The sequence below is a fragment of the Dendropsophus ebraccatus genome, chromosome 4 (assembly GCF_027789765.1).
Source record: "Dendropsophus ebraccatus isolate aDenEbr1 chromosome 4, aDenEbr1.pat, whole genome shotgun sequence".
In the NCBI taxonomy this organism is placed as follows: domain Eukaryota; kingdom Metazoa; phylum Chordata; class Amphibia; order Anura; family Hylidae; genus Dendropsophus; species Dendropsophus ebraccatus.
This window is the reverse complement of record NC_091457.1, coordinates 79,680,802-79,695,240: the sequence shown is the minus strand read 5'-3', so window position 1 is coordinate 79,695,240 and position 14,439 is coordinate 79,680,802. Positions and strand designations below refer to the sequence as shown.

Genomic DNA, 14,439 nt, shown 5'->3' with positions numbered 1-14,439 from the left:
GATTGTAACTTTCAGTGTAAGGGATAATTTACATCTAGTTGTACGGACTTAGGTGCAGCAAAAGATATCACCTTTTACACTGAATTTGATAGGAAGAACATAATTCAAAAAACTTTGCCAAACATGGATGCACATCAAAGGCAGTATCAGTAATTATGTAATAAGGTTGCCTGTGGTCATCATATTGACGTGCCTATAATACATTTATGCCCATACACATTGGGACTTTACCCTAAGGGTGTTGACATTCATGCACTCTGTACTGTATTACATGTATAATGTAATGGTATCCCCATGTGAATGATCAATCTTTGCCTGTAAAAACCCAAAACTATCCAATATCAGAAACTTTGCCTGACTTTAAAAAACTTTTTCCTGCCCCCGGCTTACTTAACATTTTAGGATTAACATGGTTCTTGCACAGGCTGTAGTATTCACATGCCTACATTTTGTCCACACCCTGTGCAAAGAACTGTATACAGTGAGAAGAATCATGTGACTGTAGCACACTTGCATATCTATGAGTACAAATCACGCTGTTTCTCTATGTACAGTACACTTTCCCATCTGACCACCCCCTCCTCCAAATTAAATTCCTCCACTAGGAGTTATACAGATCTCTCCTGCTTAATCTCCAGAGGTGACATGTAGTTTCTACCTGGAAGCTGATAAAGGCAAATCCCCCTGAAACCCACACTGTACTCTCCGGGGGGAGCACCATTCCACCGGTGTGAGGTCACTAATCCTCCCCCTGGCAGCTTAGAGACCTCCTTGTTAATGTTGTGTAGAGGAAGCGTGGATAAACATTAACCCCACAGGGAATCTGCAATCCCCTTTCACATTCAAACAGATTAATTGATGGAGTTTGATGGCGCAGGGAGGGAAACTGGGGCTGTTTACAATTATTTAACACACTCGTAAACAAATCAAAGCAAATGCCCTGATTAACACCAAGTGCCCCAGGGAGGGGCGTAACACCAGGAAGACAGTTAGCCTAAGGCCGACAAACACATCTCCAGGGTGCAAACAGATACCACTCTCTAGGTGAGCAAGCTAAAAGCAGAGAATATGGGAATATTCTGTGTCTAAACTCGGAGTTAAAATAAATAGGGAAAAAGTCGGAAATAAGAACTTCCTGTGTGGTTTCTATTCTGGAACTGGTAACCAGTGCGTACCAGGCAAGTGGGACCTGTATTGTCTGTGCACATCCTAAAATACAGGGGAGAATTCTGCAACAAACAGTAGGCACTTTTGGGGAGAGAAGTTTAAAGAAGCTCAGGAAGCTAAAACATGACTTTACACTGTGGGGCAGCCAGAAAACAAAAATGTCCCCCCTCCCAGCCACAGACTGTGCAGAAGATGCTTTTCTGTCTCTATGGAGATGGGGGACTCTGCAGCACACCAGGAACTACACTGTCTGTCATCCTATCTGCATGAGCTCATACTCCAAAACCTAAAGAAACAGCATCCTGAGAAGGATTTGCAGCCAGATACCTAGGCCCGAGACAATAGCAGAGGCCTGGGACTGCAGTATGTAATGCTAGCATTACAATATACTCATTGATGATATGAAACAGGACCTTGCCTAATTCTAGGCCTTTGTTTTCTGTGTTGCTTTGTGATAGGACAAACATAAAACCTACAGCCAGAAGAAGCCAACTATAACAGTGTATCGTCACGGGTGCAGGGGGTTTCTCTGAAATGACAGAGACCCTTTTACAGTAGAACAAATAGTTTATTTTTCTTCACAGTGATATAATACTACAATGATACAATAAATTGTGAAAAAAAAAAAAAAAATGGTCTGGAGACTTTCCAAATGCACTGTACACTGTTACACTGTTCAGAGGATATTGACATAACAGTGGTCCATGTCTCTGCTGGTGATTGCAATGTCCACCAGCAGTACTTTCTATTGGTGGTCACACATGTGCAGTTCCCCATTTCCCTGTACTGTCACTGCTACTCTTCCTTTCTGCTATCGGTCACGTTGCTTCTCAGAGCATTGTGGGAGAGTAGCAGCAGGTCAGGGAAAGCACCCAGTCTGTTCATATTTTGCAGCTAGAAACGGAAAGTACATAGATCCTATGAAGGATATAGTGACTTGTGTAACACATCACTGTATTTAAAGGAGAAGTTCGGCAAAAATTTTTATTAATGCATTGTATTGTGCCCCCAAAAGTTATACAAATCACTAATATACACTTATTATGGGAAATACACATAAAGTGCTTTTTTCCCCGCACTTACTACTGCATCAAGGCTTCACTTCCTGGATAAAATGGTGATGTCACGACTAGACTCCCAGAGTTGTGCGGGCTGTGGCTGCTGGAGAGGATGATGGCAGAGGCATGCTCAGTGTCCCTCCAGTGCCCTGTGTCCCTGCCATCATCCTCTCCAGCAGCCACAGCCCGCACAGCTCTAGGAGTCGGGTCGTGACATCACCATTTTTATCCAGAAAGTGAAGCCTTGATGCAGTAGTAAGTGCAGGGGGAAAAAAAAATCACTTTATGTGCATTTCCCGTAATAAGTGTATATTGGTGATTTGTATAACTTTTGGGGGGCAATACAATACTTTAATGAAAGGTTTTGCTGGACTTCCCCTTTAACAGAATCTGCATCGTCACAGGATTATCTGTGTGTTTTCTTTGTGAGGAAAACCCCTTTAAATTTATTGCAGAATAAGCCCCAAATGATTTTTTGTACACTGTTCACCAATTTTCTACATTGTTTTTCCTTGTTCACTAATTATAAAGTTGTTCTCTTCCTCTTATCACATCCAGGATACTCAGTTTTACTTAGGTAAACAGGCCTCAGGATGGACAGTCTCTTACTATCCTACACCAGGCACTCTAGTATAGTGCTGGCATACGCAAGGACACTAGCCTCAGCCCTCACTGTGCACCAATCTCTCTAAATCTTTGACCCTGTGTTCCACTGACATCTACAGTAATGCATTTGGGACAACTTGGCAAGCGCTCCCTCAGCAGGCTCCTGTGGCACTACATACACATCTTTCCTCAATGCAGATACCCTCTTGGAGCCTTTTCTTGAGGGATAACCCTTATTGGCCCTACAGACCAAGAGCAAGCTCCCATAACAAACATGGCTTCTATACCACCCACTTTGTCTCCGCCAGGGCTGCTGCTCCCTGTCAGTATAGAGCTCAGCCCCTGCCCCTTTAGTCTAGTTCTTTATTTTCTGTTACATTTACCATTTATTAAGGTTTCTAAATTAGATTTCATACATAATACAGGTTATACAGATACTAGAACAGATGGCAAACATACATCCATGTTTACCCCTCTTACAACTGCACATGTCAGGAGGAATTTACACCATTTAATGTACATTTTCTTGGCTGAACTTATCATTATAGAACACAGGAAAGAAAAACAGCTGCCTTGTGATAACTCCTGGATTAAATTTGCATTCTTGCTTTAGTGGGATTAACTCATAAGTATCTCCTCACTCACTGGAGAGAATAGTTATTAAACTAACATTGTGTATGCCCCCAGCAAAAGATCATGTGCACTTGGGGTGTAAGACGACAGGGGAAAGTATAAGGGTAAGACACTGGCAAGGTGGAAAGGAGCTTATGTCATGCAAAAATCAGAATGTATTCTAACATCCCCACTCCCTGTGGCCTCTACGACTGCCCATAATCCTGTTGCTACAAGAAACAGAGTTAAAAGAAAAAAAGTTTTATGTTCATAAAAGGGAAATTAGAGAAGAATGCAGAAGGACAGGTCTGTGAGGCCTACGAGGCTGTTCTCTGCATGCTGTGGATATTTTTTTTTATCAAGTCTATAACTAGACAGGGAGAGCTCTCGCACAACCAGTGCCCCTCGAGGATTCTAGAATTTGGTCGTATAAACACATCAGAAGACATAGGAATAGACCACTCATACACAGATAATTCTATGCGGAATGCTTGTCACATTGGTCATGTATTTTCATCCAGCCTGTATATATGTGGCAATTTTCTCTGAACAGTCAATTAGATGATCACAGAGATCTTGCCTGGTGTATGGACCCTCTCGAACAGGGATGGGGAACCTTTGGCCCTTCAGCTGTTGCAAAACTTTGCATTAGGTGGAGGGCGGACGGTTCCCCATCCCCGATGTACATAGGTGCATAGAGTGCCAACAAGGAACTTTGTGCTGCTGCATGGTGCCTCAGCAAGAACCTTATTCTCTCAAAGCAAGGTAGCATATCTCTAATAGGGAAAAAAAAAAAAAAAAAAAAACAAGCCACACAGTACGGATCTGTAAAACACTGGTCAATAATACAACTGCATTCAGCGGGCCTAAAGTTTATTTTACTAAGATGGGAAAAGGAAAATGGCTCCCATTACTGCCCCTTATTCCTCATATAAGGCCAGGTACAGTCACTTCTGTAATGATCATGATAGGATCAAGACAGTTTTTATGCAGGTCAGATATTCATTGGATCTGATAATTCATTGTCTTATCCGTTAAGCTGACCATACATGAGAACGGTTACTGCTCACTATACAGTGAGTGGTAGCCATCAATATGTTCTTAGAAGAATTTCTCTGTTGTGTTGTTTTTTTGCTTAATTATTCTACAGTTTGGTTTTAAAGTATTTATAGGAATGAGTGTTAGCACAAGAACCAAACTATCCTACTCACACACACACACCGGTGCTGCAAGAAACAAAGGGGATGCATGAATCTGTGTGAAGGTGGGAGGGGCACAGTGCCAGTAAAGAGAAGAAATATTTAGAGGACACCAAGATCACAGGAGGGTTGGGAGGGGCGACGGGGAAGCTGGGACTGTGCCATCATCAGATAAGGAAGTGCAGGTCTGGACCATGCAGCTGGCAGGCAGGATGAACAGCAGCCCCACTCAAACAAGCAGTCATCTCAATAGCAACTTGCTGATATCTGAATCTAGATTAATGACAGATCACATAGATACAGTGGGAACGGTGGAGACATTCCAGCGCTGGAAACGAGGATGAAGACATGAAAATGCCATATTCCTATTGAGCACATGGCTTAGGATATCTTAAAGCGACAGAAACACTACAGGGATCAAGTACAGTGTACAAGTCATTGCAGTCAGTGTATGGTGGGAGTTGTAGTTTTCTAATAGCTATTGAGCAAGAGGTTGTAGGCCACTAATATAAACTATCTTGAGAACATGTAATATAAGGCAAAAAATTGTACAAACCAATGTTAAATTACAGATGTCATTACTTATTATGGGACTGAAGACATCACTTAAGTACTCACTAAACAAAAATAAATGTCTACCTGTACGATTATTACTTTTATTATTACCATTGTCTCTGGTTATGCAGCCTTGTGTGGTTAAATAGGTCCTCAGCAAATTCAACCACACTTATCATTTACAATCCAGGGATGTGTGATAAAACCAGCAGTTACATAACCATTACTATACCCTGCCATATTATAAAGCCATAACCTACCACCTGCATCAATAAGTATATTATGATTCCACTGTTTGTTCTGTATGATAATGCTCGTCTTGTGGCCTCCCATCTTCTACATACTGTTCCGTTATCATTCAGCATGGTTTATTATTCATGTACTGTATCGTTCTAAATATTTCCAGCTGCCCAGAGGAGGGCAGAGATGTCTGCAACAATGGGCAATGCACAATACAAAAAAAACCCTTAAAAAAAGTATTCTTTTAAAAGACAGGCTGGATTACAAAGGTGGTCAGGTGAGAATCATCTTCTTACGTACATCATAGACCAGGGGTGGGGAACCTCCGGCCCGCGGGCCGCATCCGGCCCCTGAGACCTCCCGATGCGGCCCGCGGCCCGCAGCTCCCCTGTGATGCTCGCCGCTCTGCTGGGGAAGAAGCCGGCATACACAGCATCCTCCGGTGTCTGTGACAGCTGCCGGATACAGGAGGATGCTGTCTGTGCCGGCTTCTTCCCCAGCAGAGCGGCGCGTGTCTTTAGTCTCCTGCGGGACGCGCGCGATGACGTCATTTCATCGCGCGCCGCCTGCAGGAGAAGACCGGCACAGAGGACCTGGGACAGAAGAGGACATGGACTGCGTGGAAGCGGAGGTAAGGTGAGTGGGATGTTAATTTTTTTATTTGGGGGGTTAACTAGGATCCCAGGGACATGACTGATGGGGGGGGACAACTAGGCTACCAGGGACATGACTGATGGGGGGGACAACTAGGCTACCAGGGACATGACTGATGGGGGGGACAACTAGGCTACCAGGGACATGACTGATGGGGGGGGGGACAACTAGGCTACCAGGGACATGACTGATGGGGGGGGGACAACTAGGCTACCAGGGACATGACTGATGGGGGGGGGACAACTAGGCTACCAGGGACATGACTGATGGGGGGGGACAACTAGGCTACCAGGGACATGACTGATGGGGGGGGGACAACTAGGCTACCAGGGACATGACTGATGGGGGGGACAACTAGGCTACCAGGGACATGACTGATGGGGGGGACAACTAGGCTACCAGGGACATGCCTGATGGGGGGGGGGGGGGGATAACTAGGCTACCAGAGACATGACTGATGGGGGGGGGGGGATAACTAGGCTACCAGAGACATGACTGATGGGGGGGGGGAATGAACTAGGCTACCAGGGACATAACTGATGGGGGGGGGGGACAACTAGGCTACCAGGGACATGCCTGATGGGGGTTAACTAGGCTACCAGGGACATGCCTGATGGGGGGGGGAATAACTAGGCTACCAGGGACATGCCTGATGGGGGGGGGGGACAACTAGGCCACCAGGGACATGACTGATGGGGGGGACAACTAGGCTACCAGGGACATGACTGATGGGGGGACAACTAGGCTACCAGAGACATGACTGATGGGGGGGGGGACAACTAGGCTACCAGAGACATGACTGATGGGGGGGGGGGGGACAACTAGGCTACAAGGGACATGACTGATGGGGGGGGAATAACTAGGCTACCAGGGACATGCCTGATGGGGGTTAACTAGGCTACCAGGGACATGACTTGGGGGTTAACTAGACTACAAGGGGCATCACTGGGGGTTAACTACAATAGCAGGGGCACTAGGGGAACAATACTATGCCTTGTCCTGGGTGCTGCAAACCCCCGCTACTAACTGCCGCGCACAGTATGCGGCCCTCGAATGATTTTATTAATGCCCGACCGGCCCTCGACATGGAAAAGGTTCCCCACCCCTGTCATAGACTGAACAGAAGAACACCCTGATCACTGCATCAGAGATCTATAGCTTTTATGTAAGACACTAAGGGCCAGTTCACAAGCTGGATTTCGTGGCAGAGAGCTCCGCCGCAGAATTACGCTGGTTTTACTCTGTGTGAACAGGCCCTAGAAGGCAAGTTTATTAAACCTTGGGCAACAGTTGCTCATAACAACCAATCAGATTGCTTCTTTCATTTTTAAAAAGGCCTCTGAGAAATGAAAGCTGGAATGTTATTGGTTGCTACGAGCAACTGCTTCAATTTTCCTATGCACAAGGTTTGATAAATCTGCCCCTAAGATAGAACCATATAACACTGGTTCATGTGCAATTGGGGCCCTGCTGGCCACAGCTCAAAGATGATCTATTCAATATATGCCAAAAAAAACACTGTTCTATTTACCTATATGACATGGATTAAGCGGCACGTAACCACCAGCAGAAATTAAAAAAAAAAAAAAACACATTCACTGAGGTTCCGGCTCCAGGTAAAGCTTCTAAACATACTGCAAAATTCACCTGAAATAATGCATCAAAAACCGGTGGGCAGCAGGCCTTGGGAATGAACGTTTCTCATCATTCTCTATAAAGCATCACTGAGTCTTACATATCCCCCTACTAGCGGCACTGAATATAACCTGCTGGTCCCTCTACATAACCACTGCAGATTTGAGAGTTTTAATGTAGTGTTTTCCAATAGGATGACTGACAAAAAGGGTAAGAAAATACCATTATTGTGCCCATCTCCTGTTTTGAGAACATTATGGAGGGACATGTTAATTATACACTAGTTGTGTATGGGAAAATGAAACAATTAAAAAGTAGATCCAAGTCACAATACTGTGTGTATTTGGGGGGGGAGGGCACAGCCAACTGATATAATTTGATATGGTCATCTACAAAAGAAGTGGATTTACCCTTACAAAATGAGAAGGCCCGGATCAGGCTAGGTTTACTTGCGTGCTTAAATAGCTGTCCTGCAAGGTTTGCGGAAATGCTGCATATAATCCTGCTACAAAAGTGTAACTGATACAAAAGCATTTTTGTTATGACTATTACATGGCTGATGTAAGCCCAGGTTCGGGGATTTCATTGCAGACAGGTAGAAATGTATAGAACAAGTAATGGTACATTTTATATATATATATATAACAATACCCCGACTAAATTAATATCTATATCTATATATCGTAAAGAACATTGTTCAGGTTCTGTTGCTGTGGAGACCAATGATCAGTTTTTCTAACTGGATAATCAGAGAGGAAGAAGGCGGGATTGAAGGGAGGGGGAGGTTAAAAAAAAAAAAAAAAATATTATTTTGAGATTGGTTGATTGGCTGAGGGTTTAGTAACCAGGCTGCAAGGTACACCCAGCACCAACACCATCAAAATCAACCCCTAAAGTCACCCTCAGGCTCTACAGTAACATACAAGCAAAACAAAATCCACACCTTTCCTCGTCAGATGACGCTACATAACAATAAAACATGCAGTCATTTAAAAAAAAAAAAATCACTTAAAAAAATAAAAAAAATATGCACACTCATTCTTCGTTACACGTATACAAAAAGAATTACAGAAACAATGTACACCTTAATCACAGTTTAGCAGATAGGACATAAAAGATATATTAAAAAAGTAAATAATGCAAAGTCATGACATGGGCCTGGTATTGGGGGCTAGCGTGGAACTTGCTCCTGTAAAGACATGAAAGACTGAGGGATGAGAGAATATATCTATCTATCTATCTTGTGTGTACAAAAAACACCACCACACAGCTGGAGACATAACAGGCCAGATGAGAACAAAAGAAAAACAAATATTCCACGCATCACCGTTCTCCCATGTATTAGATATAGGATATGATGGGGGAAAATTACAGCTCCCTTGGGGCGCTTGAAAAAAAGAAAATGACAAACACCCTCTCAGCCTGGTGGATACAGCCAGGTCAGTGCAGTGTTCCGGCATTTGGTGCATATGCATTACACACACAAGATTTTTTTTTCCCCTCAATATAACACACCGCAGTGATGCCCCCTTCATAAACCACCATGAGCAAGATAGATGGTGGAGCATTTCATTAAACCATGCATTGCTTTCTACAGATGCAATAATCTGTATAATCAAAATGCAATAATATATAAATACTACTTTTCCTTGCTGTTTACTGCCCCTCTCTTGCATAAACTCAGATGGACAGAAGCACACATAGATCTCCCGATTCCCTGCAGTCACACTGAAAAGCACCTTAGCTCAATTCTCATTGAACAAAAGGCCAGCAGCAGAGGGGCACGAAGAGGTTACCCTAGGGTTTCTCAACAAGCCAAAGTGTCAACACACAGAAGCACTTTAAGCCATTGCTGGCTACTGGAAACAGAGAGCACAAAATAAAAAAAATTAAAAAAGATGGTGGTCTGGACCACCAGCTCCTAGATGCTTTAATCTGCTTAGAGGAGCATTGTCATATCGTGTGCTTAGGCCACACAATTTGAAAGAGATTTATTTTAGACACGAAACAAAAAAAGCTACTATATAAAAATACAAAAAAAAAAAAACACATGCGTGACAAATTAAAGTGGACATAACAGGTTTTCAAAAATCGCAGAACAATTTACAGACCCAAAATGATAGAGAGGGGGGGGGGCTCCACTTTCGGTTCTCTCAGCATGAGACTATCAGAGTCGAGATTTGCAAATGAATTGAACATTCATTACACAATGTTTTCCTCTCTCGCTCTTTTTTTTCCCTAAATGAAATGAGGAACTAAAGGAAAGCGAAAAAGTAGGGGGGGGGGGGGGCTGATGGGTCAAATGAGAAAATACCCTAAAATCTGTCTGAAATAATGGGAAAAAAAAACACTGTACCTGGTCTCATGGAAAGTGAACATACGCACACTATGCCACTATTTCTTACTGGATCGAATTTAACATAAAAATAATCTTAACAAAATGGTCATGAAAATAAAAAAAGATGGAGGGGGTATTCTATCCTGCATATTGCATATAGAAACAAAGGACATGAGCCAAATGACTCGGCAACTGCAAGTTTTCATGTTCGGATACTTAATATTTATTGGTGTTTAAAATCTAAAAGCTCTTCTTTGTGTTTGACTTAATACTGGGCCAGACATAGCTTCTAATGAGGCAGCATTGCAATCAGCCTGTAATACTGAATTTTTAATGCAGCTTTGGATTCTGTTACATAATAATTTAAAAACAGAAGAAGATGGGTGAAAAAAAGCCAAGGTTGGGCCACCTACGTTTGGAAAGACTGAAATTGTCACCAGGTTAAATATAAAGGGACATTTACGTTTCAGGCATCCGTACTTGACATGGGAAAATAGGAGCATTAATAAAATCACAAGGCCCCAAAATACCAGAATTCAGCTGAGAAAGGTTATTTTTAAAATAAATAAAAAATATGATAGTACAAAAAATGGCGGTCAGACTGCACCAACATGGATACCAGGCCTTAACTGCATCTGCAGACAAATGACAGCAAACTCACTAGTCCATAACTCCAAATCACAGCCATGCCATCAGTGTGGCATTAAATACCCAAGTGGTTGAGCAACAGGGGATTGGCAGTGGGAAGGTATCAAGCACATGCATCCGACACTGTGCAATACCCAACAACTGAAAATTCATAACCACGGCAATGATTTAGCGATTACAAATCATGTTAACATATTGTGTAACTGCAAAACCACATTACCATAGTTCCTTGCAACTAAAAGAGAAAGCCAATAATAAAAATACAAAGATACGTTAAAGAAAAAAAAACAAAAAAACCTTGACTACAATTAATTTCATTCTCAATAGGAGACGTACCTGAGAAGCTATGAAACCAGAGGGGGGGGAAACATAAAGGAAAAAAAGGGTTGGGCTCATGCAGAATTATCAGGCAGAAAAAGAGCTTAAAATACTTTCCATTTCTTGTACTAACAAATTACGATTTAAATGTCTTTTTTTTTTCTTTCCAAGTTGTAGCAACAGGAATAACTGGTCTGGTGCGATGGGCAGTATATTCAAAACTGCTTTGTAATATGATCTACAGACCTAACCTTATTTGCCTGAATTCAATAGGGTTTTGCTGGTTTTGTTTTTAGCTAAGCTTTAGAGCAAATACTTCACAGGCAGGTCGCAATCTGTAACACAAGAGACAGGGACACAGTGAAAAATGGCGAGAGAAAAGAGGAGGAAAAAAAATAGAGGGAGGAAGGGGCCAGAAAGATTAAAAAACCAAAACTAAACCAAAGCAGTTGGTATTCTTTTCTCTTTTTGTTAATGTTGCCTCTTAGCATACGAGCTGACCTCGTTTTGTTGGATAGCTTTTCTCTCATTCCAGGATTCCCTGCACCTTTCTTCACGGTTTCGAACTTGATGTGACCCTAAAGAAGCAATCTCCGAGCCTAGGCAACCTTTCCATAGGATGAAGGGGCAAAGAAAAATAAAATACAAAAAGAAAACAAAATAAAAAAATAATAAAATATTCAGTGCTTGCTGACAGGCTTCCAGGCCTAGCTACAGCTACAGATTAACCACATTAAATCAAGCTATCTTTACAGCTTAAATTCATCATAAACCAACACAAGAATAGCTGAAAATATATATATTTAAAAATGAAAAATGTACAATCGGCAAAAAAAATAAATAAATCAACAGTCTAAAATTTAATATGCAAATATATTTAAACATTTTTATTACCAACGTAGTTTTACGTGACGATGAAATAAAAGTATTGGAACGTATAGAGTCAAGTAAAATACGATGGTGTGCTGAGATTAAAGCAAAATGGTCCTGAGGGTGGGAGGGAGTGGGTCTCACTGACCCATCTGTGGGATCTGGGATGTTCAGCATCAGTACCTTTCACCTCCAAGGTGAGAAGGGGGGGGGGGGAGAAGAAAGTCCAGCTGGTCAATGTCCACATCCTCCATCCTTTTAACTGAAGCCTAGTAACGTACCTTTCCTGAGGATGTATTGATGGAAGGGACAGGTCAACCTTTGACACCAGCAGCATGAAAAGGTGACCTCCACACAAGGGGAAGCCAAAAAGGAAAAAAAAAAAAAAAAAAAGACCCATTGACAGTCTGTAACGCCCAAATGTCCTTATTACCCCCACAACATACATACAAATAATAGTGTATGTATATGACAACTTAGAGGCAGTAGGAAGAAGAAATGTGCCCATACTTTCCGTGTGGGAGCGCACACTATCATATAATATCCCCCATATTCCACACAGCACACAGCAATCCATGTTCCCAGTCTGACGTCCGTACAGAGACATAAGCACCAGATGAATCCCAGCACCAAGAGAAAGAAGACGACTGCCCAGTCCACACAGCTGAAAAGTACAGGAAATGAAGGAAAAGGATTTCCTACAAACACTTATTGATTATGGAAATCATCGCTACATTGTGTTTTTCCCAATAGCCAGCAATACATTTCACAGTGCACTCAGAAAAAGGGAAATAAAAGTTATTTCCGAGAAAATAAAATAAGAAAATTGTTCAAGGTAAGAGAAGAGGATATGCCTCCTATAGGGATCCTGGGATGCCCCTCTATCAGTATACAAGGTGACATCCACTCACTGATGTCACTCTATGTTCCACAGACACAAAGACAAACAAGTTATTCCCGAACATCGCTATGTAGTGTCACATCATAGGCAGGGGACACAAGGACTGTGCCCACACAGAGTGGTACCCAACGTGCCACAAATAGGGAACAAAAAAAAAAAGTTATTTAGAAAAAAAATGCTACATTGTGCCAATTCCACTATAATAGCCAGGGAGAGTGATGACAAAAGAAGATGGGAAAGTGTATTGATGCTGTAGTCTGCCTATAGCAGGGCATTGGCAGGATAGTGTGGCTATAGTATAGCAGTGAGAAGAAAGGTATAAGTGATGAGTGTGGCAGGGATATAGTAGTGTACCTCAGCTGTGGCCACCCTATGTATAAAGTATCCAGAGCATGGGGACAGGCAGTGTGCCCCTGTAGTAGGTGTGCTGTGCCCGCTCCAGTAATAAGAAGAGTGCATGCATCTGTGTGTATATGTATGAGTAGGGAGCAGGGCTGGCAAGCACAATGACAGAGGAGCCAGTGCTGGAGTGAGAAGCGCACAGTGTGACAGGCGGCCAGGCTGCTGCTGCTACTGCTCAGTGCACATGGAGAAGTGTACACAGGACACGGGAGGCAGCCGGAGCTCAGGTCAGTGCCTGCTCGGTGCCCGGGGCTCCCCTGGCAGCAGCAGGAGGGGGCAGGGGCACAAGTTGTCACTTACTGGAGCTGGAGCGGAGGCAGCTGCGGGCTCGGATCCGGGGTGCGCACCGGCGGCGCCGCACGGTTCGGCTCGGCTCTTCTTTTTCTTTGGATTAGTCCGATCCGGCTCTTCCCGGGGTCCCATGAAGCCGCTCGGGCTGAGCCCCGGAGCGGTGCACGGTGCAGGGCTGTGGGCTGGAGCCGGGGGGGAGAAGCTCCGGACACCAGGAGCCGCGCTCACATCTGATGGTCGCCGAGCGAAAAAAAAACTCTTTGGATCTTTATTCTGCTAATTAGTTTCCTGCAAAAAATGGCTGATTAATTCAGTGCGCATGTGCTTCATTACACAGGCACGACGGGAAGGGCTAATTACCAGCGCCTGGATCAATGAGATTCAGAGGGGAGAGGAGAGGGGGGAGAGAGAGGGACAGGGGAGGAGAGGAGAGGGGCTGGGGCGGGGGGAGCCAGGGACAACAGGGGGCGCAGGGGTGAAGGACACGGGGGGCACAAGACTGGGGGGAACTAGTCTGCAGGAATGACACTTCACCGGGGGAGGAGGTTAGGGGGAGCACTGAAGTGTCGGGACAGTGCAGGGCGGCCAGGGGGCACAGGTGGGTGATGGGCACTGGGAACAGGATGGGGGGCAGAGAAAGAGGAGGGGAGGCTGGGACAGTGAGGGGCGATAGGGGCCAGGGGGCACAGGTGAGTGAGGGGCACAGGGATGGACCTGGGGGAGTTCTCATGTGCAGGAATGACTGAGGAGAGGGGGGCACGGTGGGGATTCCAGGAGGGGAAGCTCTCTGGACAGGAGAGAAGTCTGCTGGCAGGGCAGGGGGCAGTGGGCAGAGGTGACAGGGAGGGGGCACAGGTGACAGGGAGGGGGCACAGGGGACAGGGAGGGGGCACAGGGGACAGGGAGGGGGCAGAGGTGACAGGCAGGGGGGGGGCAGGTGACAGG

The 14,439-nt window shown here is 44.3% G+C and overlaps 1 protein-coding gene and 1 long non-coding RNA gene across 3 annotated transcripts in view; one reads left to right on the top strand and one right to left on the bottom strand.

The window, feature by feature from the left end:
* Positions 1-13,901, bottom strand: part of ZFHX3 (zinc finger homeobox 3) — a 73,617-nt gene extending 59,716 nt beyond the window's left edge. For both annotated transcript variants that reach the window (XM_069966121.1, XM_069966123.1), the window contains exon 1: positions 13,504-13,901. The gene's annotated coding sequence lies outside the window, so the exon portion shown is untranslated. The remainder of the gene's footprint in view (positions 1-13,503) is intronic.
* Positions 13,298-14,439, top strand: part of LOC138788345 (uncharacterized) — a 19,555-nt gene continuing 18,413 nt past the window's right edge. The window contains exon 1 of the long non-coding RNA XR_011362574.1: positions 13,298-13,430. This is a non-coding gene — a long non-coding RNA (uncharacterized lncRNA). The remainder of the gene's footprint in view (positions 13,431-14,439) is intronic.